The sequence below is a fragment of the Lissotriton vulgaris genome, unplaced genomic scaffold (genome assembly GCF_964263255.1).
Source record: "Lissotriton vulgaris unplaced genomic scaffold, aLisVul1.2 SCAFFOLD_1646, whole genome shotgun sequence".
NCBI classification, from domain to species: domain Eukaryota; kingdom Metazoa; phylum Chordata; class Amphibia; order Caudata; family Salamandridae; genus Lissotriton; species Lissotriton vulgaris.
Window position 1 is genome coordinate 471687 of NW_028251078.1, and position 7439 is coordinate 479125.

The window sequence follows — 7439 nt, forward strand, 5'->3', positions numbered from 1 at the left end:
TATCAGTTCCTCAGTGCAGTGTTTATAAAGTTCCAAAGGGATAAGATCTTCCCCTACCGCTTTGCCCTTCGCTAAAGATTTGATAGCATCCCTAATTTCTATTCCTGTAATGTCGGCCGCTAATTGAGCCGATTGTTCCGGCTCTAAGTTTTTTACCTTGTTTAGGTTTATATAATTATTAATGCAATCATCTGAAATAGCAGCTTCTGGTGTATATAACACTTGATAGAAGGAAGCAAATTGTTGTAGTATCGATTTTGAGTCACAAAATAGTTGATTATTATCCCCTTTAATTTCTTTAACCATATTTTGAGATCGGTCTTCAGCAACTTTGTAAGCCAATAGTTTACCACTCTTATCACCATTTTCATACTGATCTAGTTGATATTTTTTTAATTTATTAATACTTTTCACCCTAAGAAGATCTTTTATAGCAGCTTTAAGCTCAATTAGTTTGAAATTTAGTTCTTCTAAGTTTAAAGCGCCATTACAAATAGCATCAGATATTTGAAGTTCAATATCGCGGATTTCAGTAAGCCTTCCCTCATTTAAATTTCGAAGTTCTTTATTCTGTCGCCAAATATATTGTTGAGTGAATCCACGTATACTTGCTTTGCAAGAATCCCACACTATCCAGGGTAAGCTGGATTGTATATTTTTATCAATAAACTCTAAACTGCACATAAATATATTTCAAAAAGACTTCCAGCCGGAAGTGCTGCAATGTGAGAAGGGTATGCACCCACAATAGGTGTTCTGAATATATCACACTACGTAGTAGCACCAAGTATCCTATTTAATAGAAAATGCTCCACAAACAAGCGTACCAATCACTTATATGTGAAAACCCGCGACGTTGGCTCCACAAACACCCGTTTGGCTGAGTGGAGAGAGGGTAGCTGTGTTGGGGTGCCTGACCTTAAAATTGCTGCCGACGAGGACTACTTTTACTGGACTTAGCAGGGGGCTTTTGGAGAGCTCACCTCTTGTCCCTGGCAGCAAGCTTTCTCTCAGGCAGGTTACAACTGTCTCCTGGCGCTGCTGGTTCTCCTCTTGTTTCAGACTTGCGTGGAAGCAACGGTGCTCACACGCGTGAGGCACGCGCTTCTCCAGCGCTGCCCGTCGTTTTGTCTCCACGAGTTTGTAGCGCCGACAGCTGGTGTCTTGATGCGGGGTGAGGGGGGCTCAATATCCCATCCTCGTCACCAGTTTAATGTTCCCCTTCCCCCCAAAGGATGACCAGGACACAGATGTTCTGTCATGAACGTCCTTCTTTATTTACCTCTATTCTCTGACTGCCGCGCACATCCCCGCGGCTCCTCCTCTTCCTGTTGCCGTCATGCCTGACCCTGGGGCAAACCATGGACAGGCATGACAACACAACACCTGGTGCCCTGAGTAGAGGCACTGACCCCCCTCTGGTGCCCTGAGAAGAGGCATTGACCCCCGCTGGTGCCCTGAGAAGAGGTGCTGACCCCCCTCTGGTGCCCTAAGAAGAGGCACTGACCCCCCGCTGGTGCCCTGAGAAGAGGTGCTGACCCCCTGCTGGTGCCCTGTGAAGAGGCACTGATCCCCCTCTGGTGCCCTGAGAAGAGGCACTGACCCCCCTCTGGTGCCCTGAGAAGAGGCACTGACCCCCTCTGGTGCCCTGAGTAGAGGCACTGACCCTCCTTGGTGCCCTGTGAAGAGGCGCTGACCCCCCTCTGGTGCCCTGAAAAGAGGCGCTGACCCCCCGCTAGTGCCCTGAGAAGAGGCGCTGCCCCCCGCTGGTGCACTGAGAAGAGGCTCTGATCCCCACTGGTGCCCTGAGAATAGGCGCTGATCCCCGCTGCTGCCCTGAAAAGAGGCGCTGACCCCCCGCTGGTGCCCTGAGAAGAGCCGCTGACCCCCCCGCTGGTGCCCTGAGAAGAGGCGCTGACCCCCCACTGGTGCCCTGAGAAGAGTTGCCAACCCCCCGTTGGTGCCCTGAGAAGAGGCACTGACACCCGCTGGTGCTCTGAGAAGAGGAGCTTCCCCCCGCTGTTGCACTGTGAAGAGGCGCTGACCCCCGCTGGTACCCTGAGAAGAGGCACTGATCCCCCCCTGGTGCCCTGAGAAGAGGTGCTGATCCCTCCCTGGTGCCCTGAGAAGAGGGGCTGACCCCCCTCTGGTGCCCTGAGAAGAGGCACTGACCCCCCCTCTGGTGCCCTCAGAAGAGGCACCAACCCCGCTGGTGCCCTGTGAAGAGGCGCTGACCCACCTCTGGTGCCCTGAGAAGAGGCACTGACTCCCCGCTGGTGCCCTGAGAAGAGGCGCTGCCCCCCGCTGCTGCCCTGAGAAGAGGCGCTGACCCCCATTGGTGCCCTGAGAAGAGGCGCTGACCCACCACTGGTGCCCTGAGAAGAGGCGCTGACCCCCCGCTGGTGCCCTGAGAAGAAGTGCTGACCCCCCGCAGGTGCCCTGAGAAGATGCGCTGACCTCCCGCTGGTGCCCTGAGAAGAGGCACCAGCTCACCGTTTTTTAGCTCACTGCACCATCCCAGCTCAGAACCTGGCTATATGCAAATTAGTCTGTCCCTGGTCCTGTGCATCATGGGAACAGGGCAGACCAAACTACCAAGCCAATTCTTATACTGGGAAGGAAACAAGCTTCCGGTTCATCACCACCCCCTTTTCTGAATCATTTTTGGCCACTATAGGTGTGGCAGGGTATACTCAGACATGAGTCCCTTTCTCACTGCACCATCAGGATTCAAGCAAGCCGGGCCGAAGAAGGCTGAAATGCCAGAAACCGGTCCCCGGTAGCTTGTCTCCTTTCTGGTAAAGAATTGGCTTGGTAGTTTAGTCTGCCCTGTTCCCAGTCTGCCCTGTTCCCATGATGCACTGGGCCAGGACCAGACTGATTTGCATATAGCCAGGTTCTGAGCTGGAATGGTGCAGTGAGATAAATAAGGGTGATGGATCAAGCCCTGATCTTTGGACTGGGTAAGAGTGGTCTGCTTAATTCAGACACTCTGTTCATCACCACCCCCTTTTCTGAATCGTTTTTGGCCACTATAGGTGTGGCAGGGTATACTCAGACATGAGTCCCTTTCTCACTGCACCATCAGGATTCAAGCAAGCCGGGCCGAAGAAGGCTGAAATGCCAGAAACCGGTCCCCGGTAGCTTGTCTCCTTTCTGGTAAAGAATTGGCTTGGTAGTTTAGTCTGCCCTGTTCCCATGATGCACTGGGCCAGGGACAGACTGATTTGCATATAGCCAGGTTCTGAGCTGGCTATATGCACATCCACCATTACATCCACCATCACATCCACCGCCACATCCACCGCCACATCCACCGCCACATCCACCACATCCACCACATCCACCACACCCACCACCACCACATCCACCACCCCATCCACCACCACCACCCCATCCACCACCGCATCCACCAGCACCACCGCATCCACCATCACCACATCCACGCATCCACCACATCCACCACCACATCCACCACCCCATCCACCATCACCTCCACATCCACCACCACATCCACCATCACATCCACCACCACCACATCCACCACATGCACCACCACCGCATCCACCACCATACCCACCACTACCACATCCACCACATCCACCACCACATCCACCACATCCACCACCACCACACCCACCACCACCACATCCACCGCATCCACCACCACCACAACCACCGCATCCACCACCACATCCACCACCACATCCATCACCTCCACACCCACCATGACATCCACATCCACCATGACATCCACCGCCACATCCACCACCACATCCACCACCGCATCCACCACCACATCCACCACACCCACCACCACCACATCCACCACCACATCCACCGCATCCACCACCACCACATCCACCACATCCACCACCACATCCAACACATCCACCACCACTTCCTCCACCACCGCATGCACCACCACCACTGCATCCACCACCACCACATCCACCACCACCACCGCATCCACCACCACCACATCCACCACCACCCCCACATGCACCACCTCATCCACCACCGCATCCACCACCACATCCACCACACCCACCATCACTTCCATCACCACATCCACCACCACATCCACCACATCCACCACCACTTTCACCACATCCACCCCCACCACATTCACCACCACCACATCCACCACCACCACATCCACCACCGCATCCACCACCACATCCACCACACCCACCACCACCACATCCACCACCACATCCACCGCATCCACCACCACCACATCCACCACATCCACCACCACATCCAACACATCCACCACCACTTCCTCCACCACCGCATGCACCACCACCACTGCATCCACCACCACCACATCCACCACCACCACCGCATCCACCACCACCACATCCACCACCACCCCCACATCCACCACCTCATCCACCACCACATCCACCACACCCACCATCACTTCCATCACCACATCCACCACCACATCCACCACATCCACCACCACTTTCACCACATCCACCCCCACCACATTCACCGCCACCACATCCACCACCACCACATCCACCACCTCCACCACATCCACCACCACCTCCACCACCACCACATCCACCACCACGACCACATCCACCACCACATCCACCACCACCACATCCACCACATGCACCACCACCGCATCCACCACCGCATCCACCACCACATCCACCACTCCCACCACCACCACATCCACCACCACATCCACCGCATCCACCACCACCACATCCACCACATTCACCACCACATCCAACACATCCACCACCACTTCCTCCACCACCGCATGCACCACCACCACTGCATCCACTACCACCACATCCACCACCACCACCGCATCCACCACCACCACATCCACCACCACCCCCACATCCACCACCTCATCCACCACCGCATCCACCACCACATCCACCACACCCACCATCACTTCCACCACCACATCCACCACCACATCCACCACATCCACCACATCCACCACCACTTCCACCACGTCCACCCCCACCACATTCACCACCACCACATCCACCACCACCACCACATCCACCACCACATCCACCCCCACATCCACCACCACTTTCACCACATCCACCCCCACCACATTCACCACCACCACATCCACCACCACCACCACATCCACCACCACATCCACCCCCACATCCACCACCACCTCCACCACATCCACCACCACCTCCACCACCACCACATCCACCACCACCACCACATCCACCACCACATCCACCCCCACATCCACCACCATCACCACCATATCCACCATCACCACCACATCCACCACCACATCCACCACCACCATATCCCCCAGATCCACCACCACCACATCTATATGTGTGTGTGTGTGTGTGTGTGTGTGTGTGTGTGTGTGTGTGTGTGTGTGTGTGTGTGTGTGTGTGTGGGTGTGTGTGTGTGTGTGTGTGTGCGTGTGTGTGTGTGTGTGTGTGTGTGTGGCTCTGTGTGTGTGTAGGTGCAAATGCAATGTTCTTGAATTTTCGTCACAATAAAATACACTGAACATAATCTTCACAAAAGTTATTTACAAACGTTTAAGCTATTGCCATTATAAATTACAATACATTTTATTTAAGTATTAATTATTTACAAAATTAAAAGCCATTGTTATTTGTAATATCAATACATCTAAGTCACGTAAATACAACACACATTGCATTACAAATGCTATAGGTGTCACATTTGCGAAAGTTAAAACTATTGACATTGTAACTGACAAAGCTATTAATTTTTCTATTTTCAAAACCAACACATAAATAAAAAAAGTGTCATTTACAATACCAATCGCTCAAACTTTCCTAATGCGAGACCTATTGCATTTCCAGTGCTTGTTATTCTCGGCGACGGCGGATGCATCTGCCCACTCTTCTCCTTCACGGTGCCAGCGAGATGACAGGCAGTAATCCAGCACTGTTCGAGCCCCGATTTGTAGAGGCTGCTGGCGCGCAGGAAGGTGGAGGATCAGCAGGTGGGTGTGAGCGGGGCCACAGGTCTTACTAGGCGCTGAGCCGCAACAGGTTTGCAGGCTTTCCTGCTGTTGCGGGTTGTGTGCTGTGGCCGCATGGGGGCTTGCCTGCAGGAATGGCCCTCGGTGCTTGGATCCCTTCAGGTCACAGGCCGTCTTGTCACTGTGGGCTACTTGCTACGCTGCGGGCACATTCCGAGTGTTGTATGAAAGTTGCGGTGCTATCCCTGGGCTCGGGCAGTTGCTGGGTGCACTCTCTTCCATCTTCGTGCTCGTGCCGACACAGGTGGACCGCCAGTGGGCGCTACGGAGCTGGCCGGGGTTTCCACCACTTTCTCGCAGTCGAGGCTGGCCGGCTCCTTCGTCGCCTGCAGCACGGTCACGACTGTTGTGTTATCACGGGGGCCTTGTACTAGCAGCTCTAGTCCTTACAGGACTGGGAGACAGTGACTGGGTGATGCAAAGAGCACAAAGCTCGCCCGTGTACGGGTGGCGTTGAACTGGTGCGCTGGTGGTACCGCTTGCCAGGCACGTTTCCTCCTCCACAGGAAGCGATGAAGCGCAGAGCAGCGGGTCCCCCATAGGTTAGCTGCCGCCTCGTCACCAGTATAGTGTTGGGCCTCAGGCCCACATGGTGGGGAAATGATGGACTCAGACACTGGCTATGTTGTACAGTAAACTGGCTTCGAGCACGTGCCCCCGGGCCCTTTTATTAGCGGGGTCACGTCACTTGTGACACCTGTGATGGATGGGTGCAGTGTGCCCAGCCCTTGAGGGAGTGGCTGGCATGACAACTTCCTATGGGACACTAGAACGTGCCTCACAGGATACTACAGTGCCCTGAGAAGTAGCACTGAACTCCCCTGGGGCCCCGAGAAGAGCTGCTCTTGCTGCTTTTGCTCTCCAGTTCCTTGTGTGTTATGATGGTTCCTTGCATCTTCCTCGCTTGGAAACTCTCCTGAGTTCTGAGTCTATTTAAGGTGCAGTAAATTTATTTCTTCACAGTGTGCCTCAAAGCAGTGTGTTTAACGTGTCTGTTTATGTTTTCTTAAGTTTAGCAAATCGTAGGTCGAGTGTTTTTTCTACCTATTGTAGTCCATGAGCATACACAGCCTCACACCGTGTCTTGGAGCGCGTGCTGTGGTATTTAAAAATATTTTCCTGGTGGTTTAGTGGTTAGGATTTGGCGCTTTCACCGCCGCGGCCTGGGTTCGATTTCCCGGCTAGGAAAGGAGACGTTTTCAGTTTTTAGTGTGTTTTCTCTATGGGTTTATTTTAATCGCATCTAAACACACTTTCTAAGAATTTTTAAATTACAAATCTTTTATTACATCCATTTTTTCGTTACTTGTTAATAAAATGTGACGTTTTCAGGGACAGTGACAAAGCACTGATAGAAAAGTGAATGCTGGTTATCAAAGCTCATTCTTCATAACAGATGAATTATCACTTGGAA

The 7439-nt window shown here is 53.2% G+C and overlaps 1 non-coding gene across 1 annotated transcript; it reads left to right on the plus strand.

Moving 5' to 3' along the window:
- The first annotated feature begins 7141 nt into the window (after positions 1-7141).
- On the plus strand, positions 7142-7214 carry TRNAE-UUC (transfer RNA glutamic acid (anticodon UUC)). The gene has a single exon. It is a non-coding gene; the product is annotated as a tRNA-Glu (tRNA).
- The last annotated feature ends 225 nt before the right edge of the window (positions 7215-7439 follow it).